The 16,339-nt window shown below is 40.8% G+C and overlaps 1 protein-coding gene across 4 annotated transcripts in view; it reads left to right on the top strand.

The window, feature by feature from the left end:
* The window catches only part of FAM110B (family with sequence similarity 110 member B), a 73,516-nt gene that overhangs the window by 34,282 nt on the left and 22,895 nt on the right, over window positions 1–16,339 (top strand). The window contains exon 1 of one of the 4 annotated variants that reach the window (XM_083747948.1): window positions 1,060–1,190. The exons of 2 other annotated variants lie outside the window; for them this stretch is intronic. The gene's annotated coding sequence lies outside the window, so the exon portion shown is untranslated. Of the gene's footprint in view, window positions 1–1,059; window positions 1,216–16,339 lie in introns of those variants that run through there. One more of the 4 variants, XM_083747947.1, reaches the window with a different exon arrangement.

Genomic DNA, 16,339 nt, shown 5'->3' with positions numbered 1-16,339 from the left:
AACAGGAGGAGCAGTTGCCTAGATCCACTGCCAACTTTCCTAGTTCTCCTGGCTGCTGAGACTTGATATTGTTGCATATCTTACACTTGTTCCTCTCAATATGCCATCAAGAAACTGATTAGTGGGCATCCTCTGCCGATCCTAATATCCTGTACGTACCTGCTGCACACAAAATAAGGTTCTTTGCATGCAACAAAAAACTTGGAAGAGGACAGAGCTGGTCTGTTGTGCCCAACACAGAATGCTTCTTTCTTCCAGAGGTCCCTGCCAAGTGCAGATAATGCATGGAAAGGAATCTTTGTACTGGGCAGAGATGCTCACTGATAGAGAAGAACATTTGCTTCTGGGGAACTAGTGAGGGTATGTAGACCCCTGAATTGTTTTTGGAAACACAGATATAGAGTCACAATTTAGCAAAATACTCAAGCATATTCTTTACAAGTTTCAGCAGCTCCACTACAACTTTGCTTTGAGAAGCCATGTGCCAAACGTTTATATGCATCCTCATTACACTAGCACAATAAACCAGAATTGGAATTACTCATCCTTCTCTACTGCCAGTCTGTGATATGTCAAGGAAAATGATCGTATTTCATGCAAATGCAACAATTTTGCATATAAAAAATGAAACACTATATTGTAGCATAACCTATGAAGGAAACTAGCTTTGAAATTGATGAATGCTGCTTCGTGGTTTCAGATCTCATGAGGGAGTATTGAAATAAGCTGAATGTGTGAATTTGATTTTTTGCAATTAAAGAAATAGCACATGTACACACACACTCATACACATACAATTAGACATTCCTAGAATACCTGCCTTGGGGTGTGTGTTTTATTTTCTTGATCATGTGCCGTTTTTCATAGTACTGTGCTAGCAAACTGCTATAATTAGATTAACAGCCTGCTAAACAGCAGTGACAGTATCCAAGTCTCAGAGAGCATGTGCTAGATTCTGCATGCGCCTTTCTCCGATTGGCTGCTGGCGTTTGCTGCTTGCCAATTTGATAGGTTTCCACAGTAATCTTTATGCTGCATTAGAGACATAGATACAGAGGTACAGTGTTCATGCAACGGTGGAGGAAGTCTGCCTCTTCTGTGTAGAATAAAAGAAAAGCCTATAGACGATAGAGGCATTGCTCTTTGTTATAAACCCATCAGCATTTAACAACTGCTGGCTGCAAGCAGAGGTCAGTGAAGGAGTTTCAGTTAATGGTAATTACTTTCAGGTCTTTATCTCCCCCCAATAAAACACATCCATGCATGAAATGAATACAGTTAATCATGTCATCTGTTTAATTTGATCTTGCTTTCATTAATATTGTGTGTACTCCAGCGAGATGGTCATCACATTATAAAACACATCATTATACTAAGAATTTAGCAGACAAGTATAATGTGTACTGCATGAAGAAATAGCTCTCATATGAAATCTGGAGCGTGGCATGTACCTTTTTTGTTATTCTAAGAGCAGTGTTGGTGTTTATTTGAAGGGGGTGGCTGAACATTTGAATTAGAGCATATATGATTTTGCCTTTCATGGAGACGGAGATATTTCTAAGCAGATAACAGGGAATAATGTCAGGATGTATGCTTTAATGTGGATTGGTGCAATAACTGCCTGCCGATTTATGCATAGGGAAAGGAATTCGGATTAATATTCTCCATTGTCTGTCTGTCACCTTACGTTGTTTGGGTGAATTCTTTGTTTGATCCTTTGATATTTTTTTTAAGCAGCCTTTCAAAAACAGCCACTATAGTGCAGTGAATCCATCTCTGCACACTCATTGTTCCCAAAGGCCAAACAGTGAGATCAAGCTTGTGTGTGTGTGTTTAGGGACCTTGCCCTGAATGTAGTGAAAGAGGTATATATTGCTGCAGTGATATATCTGACAAGCTTGGGTGGGTTTTTTGGTTTGTTTTTTTTTTTTTGTGGGGTGGGGGGGGGGCTGTTCAGGAAAAAAACATTTCCGAAATTTGATTCATCTTGTATTGTCCTGTTTTTTCATTTGGGATTTGTGTGGTGACCGATCCAAACTTATTCAAAACTATGCTGATTGCGAGGGTTTATTAAAAGAGCAGCCAAAGAGAGCTCTATCTCCATGTAGTCTCAGAGTGCGCTATGACTTAGTGTGTTCAAATCCCATTCAAATGCATGGGACCTTGCACATGATGACGATGGTTTCAGTGGGTTTCTGCAGGAGAGGTTCTTTGAGGATGTTCCCTTGGTTTGTTTTGACTGCTGATAGCCCATAAATGTGCATTAGGTCACCAGTTGTCCAGCTGGCACTTCGCCACCATGCGTCTGGGTAACAGGAGATTTGCCTCAAGTGAGCACAAGCTATGGACTTTCACTACTTTGCTTTCACTTCTTATCTCTCCCACTAATCTCTGGCTCCCTCCCTCCACCCCCCCCCCAAGTGAAGTTTTGCACTGCATTGCAAAGCAAAACTAGGTGAGTCATAGCTATCGGTCTTTTGCCCATAAAAGCAGGGTTTTTTTGTCATTTGTTGTCAGCTTTGTGCATTTTACATTTGAACACAGAGAGGATGGAAAGCAAACACAAGAAAGTAGTCGTTCATCAAATATTTTACTGAGTTTAACCTTCAGCCTAGATTGTTTTAATATTGTGCATAATGTTGATAGTTTGTTTTGTTCTATTTGTAGAACAAGAGTTAAACTAGTGGTTATGACTGACATCCCAAATTTGGTTCATCACACTTTTGAATCTGAGCCCAGCTATGAACTGGTTGGTGGCTTTTGGCAACCCTCTCAACCTCAACCTCCCTCTCCCAGCTTTAAAATATTAATAATACTCATCATATTACAGGATTAAATTGATAATATATGCAAAGAACTTTGAACATGAATGTGGGGGTGGAACTGTAGATTTTTATTTTTATTTAATTTACTTGTTTATTGCCTTAAAGAAACTTCAGTACCAGTGTTTTCTGAACTCTGTATTCCCAGAAATTATAGAATAGCCCTTTTGCATAGCAACAGTTAAGTCTAGGACAATGATGAATAGAGAGAGTGGGTGTGCACATACAACCTGTGTGTTACTGTCTGCTAGCCCCTCTCTGTGCTATATTGCCAATTATAATTGTCCTGTGTTTTCTTTTTCAAAAGAGACCTACTGCCTCCTGTAATTATCTATGTGGGTGGAAAATAAAATGTTGCAGTCTTTTTATGGCATGGCACGATGCTGCCAGTGCCTTGCAGATGTTGACAGCAGCTCATGTGACAGTTCTAGACAGTTTTAATTCAAAATGAGAAGTACCTGTCTTTTCTGTGCCAGCAACTACCGGTATATAGGACAAGCTCTAGTTTTCTGAAAACATGGATGTAACTCCTTAATTTGTGGCAGGTTTTATATACATCTCTTAATAACCATTTCATGCATGTGGTATCTTCCATACTGAAAGCTGTTTCTGACACAGTAACCCTGTCAGCCTTTCCCAACCTGGTGCCCTCCAGAAGATATTATTGGACTACACTTCCCATCGGTTTCAGACAGTATGGGAAATGGTCATAAAATGATGGGCGGTGTAATCCAACAATATCTGGAAGACATCAGGTTGGAGAAAACTGATCTAGTCCCTTATCAGTACTGTGCTAGAAAGATGACATGAAAGCTTGGTGGTTTCTAACAATGTTAAAGAATGGAAGGAAGAAGGTCTTCCTACAATACACCCTCATTTTCTTGTGATAATAGAATTGTAGAGTTTGAAGGTACCCTGAGGGTCGTCTAGTCCCACCCCTGCTATGCATTGTTCTCAACTAAATCTTACAGGACAGATGGCCATCCAACCTGTGCTTAAAAACCTACAAGGAGAGTCCACCACCCTCCTGGAGAATCCATTCCATTGTCGAACAGCTCTTACTTGTCAGAAAGTTATTCCTGGTGTTTATCTGACAAATACATGTTTCTGAGTTTTTAACACCATCTTCCAAACATTTGTGCCTGATTTGTTTCCTAACAGCTTCCCTTCCCCATAATTTATTTATTTTTAATGCAAGTGAGGAAAAGCAATGTCAAAGGCAGTCTAGTAATGCATATGGTATCTGTCCTGCTTTTCATGTTAAGAGACCTTGTAAACATAAGAACGAATGTGATATTGCATCACATTAAGATATTGCTGAGAAATAAGCTGGTTTATGTTTTGTTTTGCAAAGGTGTATTGGACTCCTAACTCCCATCAGCCACAGCCATATAGCCAATGGTCAGAGACAGTGGGAGCTATAATCTAACAGCATCCAGAGGGTACCAGGTTGGAGAATGCTATAAAAATTCCTGGGAGGGGGCTAAGAGAAAGAGGGATACCATATTTGTTTGTTTTTTCTTATCATGCTGGGTCACCTTCCATTTTTTCCAAGAAGCTCCTTGTGTGTGACAGTAGTACTTTTCCAAGGGTGGAAACAGTTGTTGAGAAGAGCACTACTGCCACCAGTTTGCATTCATTGTAGATCCCACGGGATGCTTTCTTCCAATGGATTGTGCCAACAATCTGCCCTCAGATGTTTGGGACCACTCTTAAGAGACTGCATGTTTCTATCTTAACCAGGTTCCTCGGAAACTTCTTGGTGAGATAACCGATGAATAGTTAAATACCAAACAAAAGAATACCAGTAAACACCAGTATACATTAGAACAAACAGTTTCATGATTAATGTAGCAGTATGGTTTTATAAAAGGAAGAACTCTGGATTCTGGCCAACCAACACTACCACAAAAATAAACAACCACATAACATATTAGGAGAATGTCAGATATAGCTGTGTTCATAGATTATGTGGACTCTTGGTCCTAGACTCTCTGCTTTATCACAGTATTTTAAAAGTTCAGAAATCATGGTCACTCTGTGCATGAGGATGTTACACACACTGAATTATGTACTGGGGGCTTTTTCTATATCCAGCAGTCAGATAACATTTCCACCCCCACTCATGTTCCTCAGTCATTTGTATCAATGTACAAATAGAACTTCAATTGCCAGCAATCTATATGGGATGGCCGCCTTTCCTGGAATGAAAAAAAGGAACTATGGTTATTACAAATGGAGGACCTCCTTTTAGGCCCAGTAATAAGAGCCATTAGGCTGACAAGCATCAGAGACAGGGCCTTTTCAGTAGTGGCCCCACATTTTTGGGGGAATCCCTCCCCAAGGGTGTCACTGTTGCTATTCTCCTGGAGACACCTGGTTTGGTTGTCTTAGGGGATTTTAACATTCACGCCGACACGACCTTACAAGGGGCTGCTCAGGACTTTGTGGAAAGCATAAAGCATGGCCTCCATGGGGCTGTCCCTGAATAAGTCTGGCCCAACTCATAGCCGCGGACATGCCTTAGACCTGGTGTTCACCTCTATGGATGTTGGTGATTTGACACTAAGTAAAAGCAAAACTAAAGAAGTGCCATGGTCAGATCACTTCCTGGTGCAACTGGACTTCTCCGCAACCCTTCCCCTCTGCAGGGAGGTGGGACCGATTCGGATGGTCCGCCCCCACCACTTAATGGATCCAAATGGTTTCCAGAGAGTGGTAGGGGATGTTTTATCCCATGTTGATGACCTTTCAGCTGATTCCCGGGTGGCCCGCTGGAATGTGGAGTTAACCAGGGCTACTGACTGTTTGGCTCTGAAGTGCCCTCTCTGATTGCATGGAGCCCAGACAGCCCCATGGTTTTCCTTGGATCTGAGGGCAATGAAACAATCGCTGAGATGGCTAGAGCGCCGGTGGCGGATAACTCATTCTGCATCTGACTGGACAAGGGTTAGAGCTCAATGTCGAGCCTACCAAGTGGCGATAGCAACGGCGAAGAAGACCTTCTTCACCTGTATTGCATCTGTGGAAAACAGCAGCAGGAGACTCTTTCAGGTGGTTCACAATTTAGTGGAACAACCTGCTGCATCGGGGCCCAGTACAGGCCACATGATCTCCTGCAATGATTTTGCAATTTTTTTTGCAGATAAAGTCGCTCAGATTCAGGAAGAGGTGGACTCCACCGTGGGAGCAGGGCTGGAGCGGGAGACTGCTAGAGTCCTGTCTAGTCAAGTTGTGTGATATTAATTCCAATCTGTTACCTCTGAGGATGTGGACAGGCTGCTTGGACGAGTGAAACCAACCACCTGTCTCCTTGATTCTTGCCCATCCTGGCTTATAAAAGCTAGCTGGGAAGGGCTTGGCGATGGGCTTCACGGGGTGGTGAATGCTTCTCTTTGTAAGGGAGCCTTCCCAGACCCACTGAAAGAGGCGGTTATCAAACCGCTTCTTAAAAAAACATCTTTAGATGCGGCCAGTATGGCCAACTATCGCCCAGTCTCAAATCTTCCATTCTGGGGCAAGGTGATTGAGCGAGTGGTTGCTGAACAACTCCAGGCACGCCTGGAAGAAGCGGACCATTTGGATCCCTTCCAGTAGGGATTCAGGCCTCATCATGAGACTGAAACTGCCTTGGTCACACTGGTTGATGATCTCCAGGGGGCTAGGGACAAAGGTGAGAGCTGTTTCCTAGTTCTGAAGGATCTCTCACCGGCGTTTGATGCCATCGACCATAACATCCTTCTGGACGGTCTAGAGGGACTGTGGGCACTTTATACAGTGGTTCCGCTCCTTCCTCCTGGGCCGTGTTCAGAAAGTGGGGGGGGGATGAGTGTTCAGACCCCTGGGCTCTCACTTGTGGAGTGCCTCAGGGTTCTGTCCTCTCCCCCATGCTTTTCAACATCTACATGCAGCCGCTGGAAGAGATCATCAGGGGGGTTGGGCTGGGTGTCCATCAATATGCGGATGATAGCCAGCTCTACCTCTCTTTCAAATCAGAACCAGTGAAGGTCCTGTGTGGGTGTCTGGAGACAGTTAGAGGATGGATGGAGGCTAACAGATAGAGGTTTAATCCTGACAAGACAGAAGTACTGTTTTTTTTTGGGGGGGGACAGGAGGTGGGTGGGTGTGGAGGACTCCCTGGTCCTGAATGGGGTAACTGTGCCCCTGAAGGACCAGGTGCGCAGCCTGGGAGTCATTTTGGACTCGCAGCTGTCCATAGAGGTGCAGGTCAATTCTGTGTCCAGGGCTGCTGTTTACCAGCTCCATCTGGTACACAGGCTGAGATCCTATCTGCCCATATACTGCCTCGCCAGAGTGGTGCATGCTCTGGTTATCTCTCGCTTGGACTACTGCAATGCGCTCTATGTGGGGCTACCTTTGAAGGTGACCCGAAAACTACAACTAATCCAGAATGCGGCAGCTAGACTGGTGCCTGGGGGCGGCTCCCAGTACGTTTCTGAGCAGAATTTATATATATATATAATAATAATATAAAAATACCTTTTCTTGTTGTATGTATGTGTGTGTATATATATATATATACACACACATACACACACACACACACACACACATATATATATATATATACACACACACACACATACATACATACAACAAGAAAAAAGTATTTTTATATTATTATTATTTTTTCCTGAGCAGAATTCAAAGTGTTGGTGCTGACCTTTAAAGCCCTAAACGGCCTCAGTCCAGTATATCTGAAGGAGCGCCTCCACCCCCATCGTTCTACCCAGACACTGAGGTCCAGCGCTGAGGGCCTTTTGGCAGTTCCCTCACTGTGAGAAGCCAAGTTACAGGGAACCAGGCAGAGGGCCTTCTTGGTAGTGGCACCCACCCTGTGGAATGCCCTTCCACCAGATGCCAAAGAGAACAAGAACCACCAGACTTGAACTACCAGGACTGAAGGCAGTCCTGTTTAGGGAAGCTTTCAATATTTGATGCATTACTGTATTTTTATATTTTGTTAGAACCCACCCAGAGTGAAACAGATGGGCAGGGTATAAATATTATTATTATTATTATTATTATTATTATTATTATTATTATTATTTTATTAATTAACTTTGGAATATCTATTTTGTTTTATTTCCAGGCTGTTTAACTAATTTTGGAAATTTTAACTGCTGCTGGCTTTTAATTTTAACATTGTATTTCTTGTAGCTTGGTGTAAAATATATGTTTACATATGTTAAAATGTTTTGGCATGCCACCTTGGGAGGGCAGTGTGTCTGCTTTAAATAAGTAAATACAGCAAGGTGAAACAATATTTTGACCAAGAGTTATAAAGAAGTATTTTTTTTTCTTTTACCTGCTTAAACATCAGTTTTCCCAGCTGATAGAAATGCACTTCAACTTTATAATACACTCTCATAAAAAATTCATAACTCCTACTTTGTCAGAGAAATCTGATTTTCCTTGGGTACATAAATATTGCCTTTGACAAGAGAATGTCCTCCTGACAGGCAGTGAAAATGTGCTGTAAAACTTTAATATTTCAAGGCAGGCAATCAAACCAGTTGCAAAGAGGCTACAGTAAAAACTTCCACACATAGCTAGTTTCACTCAGGAAAAAAGTTGGATTTTTAAGGGAATGCATGATATGAAATAATTTGCTCACACTTTGTTTTAGCAGACAAAACATTCACCTATAGCTAAAACTGCTTGATTTCTGCTCTGTTTCACCAATTGACAAGCCACCTATTAAGCTATTAATCCAGCAGATATGAGAAAATGCAGCATTCAACTCTTATTTTCCAACTATCTTGGTCTGCCTGTTATAGCTCCGTTAATTTTTGTTGTTGAAATGGTGCTTGTATCATTATCTCTCAATATGAAAATATGATACACTAGCCAAGAGTATTATTATCTCATAAAAGTGCAGGGACATGTTATCTTTCAAAGACATTAATTTGCATTTTAAATGGTTCTGATATATTGTCATTCTCACTGAAAGCAAAGTTGTTTACACTGTGTCCGCTTGCCATAAACCCAAGTTCTCTGACATCAAGGAATCAAGGATATGTCCATGGTTGGGGTTCTCTCCCCCGCTTCTTTTGGGGAGTGGGGTGGGCTAGTGACATCTCCAGTGTCTTAACTACCAACATCTCTTTTCAATGTCACCACCTCCTCAGTCCCCTTTCTGTGTGCATGCACACTACTTCAAGCAATGGAAAAGGGGTGAAATGACAGTAAAGAGGAAAGGGATAGACTACAGCTGATTCTTCTTTTCTCTCCTTTTGGACCTTCTAGCCCTGATCTTCTTTGAAGCAAGTTCAGTGCTGGTGGGATTTTATTTGCTCCACTGGAGAATGGGAAGTCATTCCGAAGCCCCCTGCATCATCCACAGCAATAGCGGATTTAGTAGAACATGACACTCTTTCATGCTGTTTTCCCCTGCCAGTGCCAGCCTTCTGCTTCAAATCTGTTTCCTTTTCCTTAGCATCTCTGATTGGGACTTTGCCAGTTGGTGATACTGAACTTGGGCGCATAGTACATAGCTACAGAGGCAACAAATTGCTTGTAAGCTCTTCTTTAAAATCCTCAAGCTTTTGTTTCTGGTTCTTTCCCTTCCCTTTTTATTACAGCAGGAAAATGTTGTATGTATAGTGGCATGGTAATGTGAAAGGTTTAGAAGATGTGTAAAAAGAAAAGGAGTGAAAGTGGTCTGTTTTCCAAGTGCTATAGTTTTGATTAGTGATGTGAAGTGAATATTCTCCACATCTATATTTTTCTGAAGAAAACTTTCCATTTCTAAACATTGGTTTACCAACATTAATTAGGAACATAATGAGGGCATGGGTAACTTTCTTCTGGGCTTTCACTGAATAAGTTTGTTTTGAAGGTATGTGCTATAAAAAGAGATTTCTGTTGGGAAGAGATGACTGGAGCAGCATTTTTCATTGACTATGGAAGTAGTTTTTCTATAGCCAGATTCTAAAAAGGAAGACCTTTAAAGACCTTTATCTTTCAAAAACAATGCAAGCTATTCAGATTTTTTTCTTTTCTTTTCTTTTTAATGAAATAGATGCCCTGTAAAACACATTTTCAGATGTCTTGGCAGAAATGAAACCTTTTCTATCAGGTGGTTTAATTATTCTATATTATCCTAGAGTAATAAAGGATTATTCTAGCATAATCCTGACTCTAATAAGAAATATTATACTTAGTGAATAACAAGACATCCAACTTCTAGTGCTGTCTGCACAGTGGCAAAGTTTGTGATGTGAGATAACTACACTAAAAAAATAGGGCGAACATGTTTTTAACATCTGATGTTATTTGTACCGGTAATTTTCATGTGTATTTTACATAAACCACCTAGAATTTTTGATGCTTAAGCAATATATTAATCCAGTTAAATCAACAATCAAATAATCAAATAAAAATTAACATAAATGTGTTGTTATTATCATTGTGCCAAGTCATTTATAGGGTGAAATTTCACTGGTCTGCTGATGACACACTGCCCCATTTCTCCTTTTCATAACAGTGTGCTATTGTGATGCCTTCCCTGAATGATCTGCCTGAGTTCAAGCATAGACTAGATGATAATGAAAAATCTTAAATTGAACTGAGACAAGAGAAGATGAGATGGTAACAGTTTTGTTCATTTAAAGACGCCATTCTGTGTGCCTCTTTCTCCTGATTTCAACAGTAATGTTTCATTCAAAAACATTTTTTTTCAAAATGCTTCTTTCATTCAAAATAATGTTTGCTATCTGCAAATAGCAGTAATTTCAAACCTAGTGAAAATCACAAATGAACTTCTGCTGCCTATGGCAGTTGCTCTTGCAGAACTGTTACCCACCTGATTTTATCGTAGTGATACAGAAATTATCTATAAGTTGCTAGGTTTGCTTCCTTTGCAAATGTGTGAAATAATTGTTCTTTGTTAACAAATGTGTTACCATGGAAACCCTCCAGGCTTCTTTACAAATATTATTGCTATGCATGTATACAAATAAGATATTATAGATCCAGTGTCTTAAATAACTGTTAAATGTTTGACTACAGAAATATGTACACATCAAAGTTCACCATAAAAACTTTATGGCTAAAAAGTGTGCTTGAGTAGATGCAGGATGGTTCTTTTAGGATTTTTTTGGGGGGGGGTGAATTTTGGGGGATCCTCCATGCTCTTGAATTTTTGCTGGAGACAACACCAGCAAAGTCCTACTTGCACCTGCTGCAAAATATATCTTCTAAGGGCAAGTACACTTCCTCCCTGAGTTCCCTGAAAAAAAGCAAGTATTTTGGGAGGAAAGGGTGAGTAGCAACACAAGCAATGGTTTTGCCTAATAAGGCAAGCTGAAATTTGTTGTTGACAACTTGATTACACTAGGACAGAGTTGCTCGAATTGAGCACTAAAGTTTAACATGATTAGTAGACCTTGGGCAGGGAGCTCAGTTTGCTGGACTTGCAAATAAGCATACTGATGATGGTACAAGAAGTAAGGCAGTGGAGCCTGGCAGCAGGGCTGTAGCTAGCGGGTGGTGAGGTGGGCCCCTGCCAGGGGCGCAGGAAAGGGGGGGCTAAAAATATGTCCATAAATATGTCTATAAATAAAAATACAGTGGTACCTCGGGTTAAGAACTTAATTTGTTCTGGAAGTCTGTTCTTAACCTGAAACTGTTCTTAACCTGAGGTACTACTTTAGCTAATGGGGCCTCCCGCTGCCGCCGCACCGCGATTTCTGTTATCATCCTGAAGCAAAGTTCTTAACCCAAGGTACTATTTCTGGGTTAGCGGAGTCTGTAACCTGAAGCGTATGTAACCTGAAATGTATGTAACCCGAGGTACCACTGTATTTATTATTGCCTCATAATAGAAGGTTTTAAATAGAGGGTGAATTGAATGGGGGGGGGGTGTTGGAGGAGAGGTGGAAAGAAGAACTAATTTGTCAGTGGCTAGGGGATGCAATCTGAACAATTCTGCCAGGGGCGCAAGATCACCTAGTTACGGCTCTGCCTGGCAGCCAGTATATACTGCAACTAACAGGTAACTCACATAAAGCCAATATTGTGTATTGTCAACGCAGCCCTGAAACCACCCCCATGTTAGCATCCTTACCTTTCCAAAGCTGGTGCATTGAGGAGGCATTTTTGCCATCGCCCAACCACCACCAAGCAAGGTGGGGAGTTTTTAAGCCATCCAAGTTCTTGCAAGGGCTTCCCAGAGCCTGCTAAGCAAGGTGGAGAGTTTAAAAGCTTTTTCCAAGGCGGAAAGAGCTTTTAACCTCTCCTCCTCGTGCACGTTTAATTTGTGCGATTTGAGCTGGCTGGCCGACAAGCATGTGAAGCTGAAACCATGCAAGTTAAATGTGTGTAAGTTGTGAGTTACCTGTACTTTGCCCTATACGACTAAACCTCTTAGTATATTTCTTTCACATAGCCTACAAGTTTTTGAGCTGGTGTGCGGGATGAATACAGCAGGGCTTACCAACTTTTGATGACAGTAGGGAATTTAAAGGCCAGCTAATGAGTAATCAAGTGTATTAAGAGACATTGAGCAGGCTTATCAGATCATAATCTCAGGTTCATATTCTGTAATGCTGATTTCTCCAACTATTGTCTACTGCCTAACTTATAGTTGTTTTCTTCATGCTGTAGGTCAAATCCTACACACGTTGCTTAAGTCTTGGACAAATCCACTTTTTTAAAAAAATCAAATCTGATAATTCAAGGTTGTTTTCTCAGGGATTCTGTCATCATGCTTCTATTTGCAACATCATGTAGCTCCCTGGTCTGAAACCATACACTTTTTTCTTTTTTCTTCTTTTTTTGGTTCTCTATATTCCAGTTTCAAAAAACATATTTTAGGAATGGACTACTCTTCAGCCTGCTGCAATATCCATAGCATATACAATAGACTTATTGTTAGAGTAGGCTGATGCGGATATGACTTTGCTACCAATGGTGATAATGGCAAAATCAGGATGTGTCCTTATTTTCAAAGAAACTCTTCTCCATTAAACTAATGTTTCAAAATCTGCCATGATGCCTGTATATCCCTACATCACAAGAGATGTACCTTTTGAAATATCCCAACAGTTTTTCACATTGAGATGTCAGAAAACTCCAATCTGTTGTGGGTTTTGAAAAAATCGATACACTTGAATCACAACAGCTGATGTATTTTAAGGCCACAGTCAGACAGCAATTTTGTCCTTTTGTCCTGACATTTATGTAGCTGATAATTTTCACATTTTATGTAACCTTTCACATATGAAAGCCACTTCTGGATATTGACCATAATCAGGTTGGAAGCTTAGGCATATCTGCGATAGCTCAGCCAGGAGAACATGAGGCTCTTAGTCTCAGGGTTGTGGGTTTAAGCCCCACATTGGGCAAGATTCCTGCATTGCAGGAGGTTGTGCTAGATGACCCTTGGGGTCCCTTCCAACTCTACAATTCTAGGCTTCTAGGCTTCCTTGATAATTGCATCAAGAAATGAACTCCTTTGCAGCCCCATTAGAAAACCTGAATTTTTCTTGTGGTTTTCATGGATAACACCATCTCTGCTCACATGACAAAATGTGGGGCAGTTCTTTTCCACCATTTTCATGGGTGAATAATGAGGAAACAGAAGCGCACATGAACATAAAGGGTGATGACATGTCCAGTGACATCCAGTGTTGTGCTACACAGTGTCCACTAGCATGAATCAAATTGAGCATGACATGGCAGTATATCAATCAAAATCCCACAATTCCATAATGCAGCAACTAATGCAGTGTAAAATGAATATTAGAAATCAAGACAGAAGCACTAGCATAATGACCAGAAAAACTAGAGCAGTAATCTCCATGTCTGAATGCACCTGGAATGTGCATCTGGAAACTTTTACCAGGTCAGTCGTGTTCCTGTTCTCCACGCCTAATTGGTCATATTGTTCAGCATTCTTATAATTTTCCTTATATTGAAAAATAGTAATAGGTTCCATGATCTTTATTGTCCTTTAAGTACCAGGTGAGAATCAACAGATCTAGAATTTTGGGAGGTGGGGAAGGGGTTTCCAATTACCAAGATTCATCAGGTTCTTGAAATGCTGACAAGTATTTGTCTAAAGCAAATCACCACTGAAGAATCTGCTAGAGGTGTTGCTACACTGTTCATTTTACCTACATAAGCTGATTCTATTTTATTAGATTTTCTGAGGAGGGAATTGTTGCTATTTCGATCTTAGTTTTTCATTTCTTGAAACAAGTGAAGTGTAAATGAAAGAGTTGTTTTAACCTCTTTTCTTCTCCAGATGCTATATTAACTTAAAATCTAATCACTAAAGTGTTTTCAGGTCATAAGTTTATTTAACACTGAAGGTAGTATGCACAGTCAATATGTGCAATATGCTGTGTTCAAAATTTTCAATTATATCATGGATCCATTATATAAGCAACAGGAATTCAACTTGATTAGAAGTTTATGCATCTTGGCATTGGTGTACAAATTAATTTATTTTTCATATTATATACTAATTGAACTTGTTCTGCAATATACTAACTTGATGTTAATCCATATGATCATACTGTTTGTTATTTGTGTACAATTTTGGTTTAAGTATCCATTATTTGAATTAGGTGGCCAGACTGTTTGCATGTTGAAGGTATATAAAACAGCCTACACCTCCCATTGTATACACTAAATTACTTTTGTAAAGCACAAAAGGGAGCCTTCTATCTTCTGTTAACTTGTTCAGCTGGCTATATCTCAAGCTGGCTGACCAGCTATCACTTGCCCATTCATGGGCTTTTGAAACTTTTAACTATTTATCTACATTTTCCAAAAAGTTCATCCGTATTTTCGCTTTCAACTTTTTGCCACCTACATTTTTTAAGCATAGCACTGTTCAGTACAAGACTGCTTGGAAGCATCAACCCACACAAAAATAATTACGTTTGGTGGCAGGAAAGTTTAAGCAGAGTGAGTCATAGATAATATTTTGGTGAATATGGTTGTAGACTCTGCTGTGTAGCCTTATTTTTTCTTTCTATTTCCTATAAATCTGCTGAGACACAGGTCACCTTTCTGTAGATATTATTTCTTATGCAGCCAACCCCCTGCTGACACACACATGCTCACATATATTTTTTACCTTCTCACATTAAAACAAATATTGTGATTCTGAAGGCTTATTAGAAACAATGCTATCCCAAACAGAGATAAATTAGCCAAAAGAAACTTATGTATGATCAGCAAGAGCTTTTGAGGCCAGGAGTGAAGGAATTGTTTGGTGGTGGTGCTATGGTATGCCATAGGAGGTATTCTACTGATGCACCCCAAATTTAACTATTTCTGTGTGTCTGTCTTGAGGAATTCAAACAAATAGCCAGCACGTGTAGACACAAAGCACAGCTAAAGCACAGAATGAACTCAGGCTTGCTAGAGAGGTTAAAAGCAACAAAAAAGGCTTTTATGGGTATGTTCGTAGCAAAAGGAAGAACAAAGAAACAGTGGGGTCACTCAGAGGAGAAGATGGTGAAATGCAAACAGGGGACACAGAAAGGGCTGAACTCCTCAATGCCTTCTTTGCCTCCGTCTTCTCCGATAAAGAAAACAATGCCCGACCTGAAGAATTTGGAGCAAATGATTCAGCAGAGGAAACACAGCCCAGAATAACTAAGGAGATAGTACAAGAATACTTGGCTAGTCTAGATGTATTCAAGTCTCCAGGGCCAGATGAACTGCATCCAAGAGTATTAAAAGAACTGGCAGATGTGATCTCAGAACCACTGGCAGTCATCTTTGAGAATTCCTGGAGAACAGGCGAAGTCCCGGCAGACTGGAGGAGGGCAAATGTTGTCCCTATTTTCAAAAAGGGGAAAAAAGAGGACCCAAATAATTACCGCCCAGGCAGTCTGACATCAATACCAGGGAAGATTCTGGAGCAGATCATTAAGCAAACAGTCTGTGAGCACCTAGAAAGGAATGCTGTGATCACCAATAGTCAGCATGGATTTCTGAAAAATAAGTCATGTCAGACTAACCTGATCTCGTTTTTTGACAGAATTACAAGCCTGGTAGATGAAGGGAATGCAGTGGATGTAGCCTACCTTGATTTCAGCAAGGCATTTGACAAGGTGCCCCATAATATTCTTGTAAAGAAGCTGGTAAAATGCGGTCTTGACTATGCTACCACTCAGTGGATTTGTAACTGGCTGGCTGACTGACCGAACCCAAAGGGTGCTCATCAATGGTTCCTCTTCATCCTGGAGAAGAGTGACTAGTGGGGTGCCACAGGGTTCTGTCTTGGGCCCGGTCTTATTCAACATCTTTATCAACGACTTGGATGATGGACTCAAGGGCATCCTGATCAAATTTGCAGGTGACACCAAACTGGGAGGGGTGGCTAACACCCCAGAGGACAGGATCACACTTCAAAATGACCTTGACAGATTAGAGAACTGGACCCAAACAAACAAGATGAATTTTAACAGGGAGAAATGTAAAGTATTGCACTTGGGCAAAAAAAATGAGAGGCACAAATACAAGATGGGTGA

This window comes from Podarcis gaigeae, assembly GCF_964106915.1.
Source record: "Podarcis gaigeae genome assembly, chromosome: 7".
Lineage (NCBI taxonomy): Eukaryota > Metazoa > Chordata > Lepidosauria > Squamata > Lacertidae > Podarcis > Podarcis gaigeae.
This window is presented reverse-complemented; position numbering and strand designations above follow the sequence as displayed.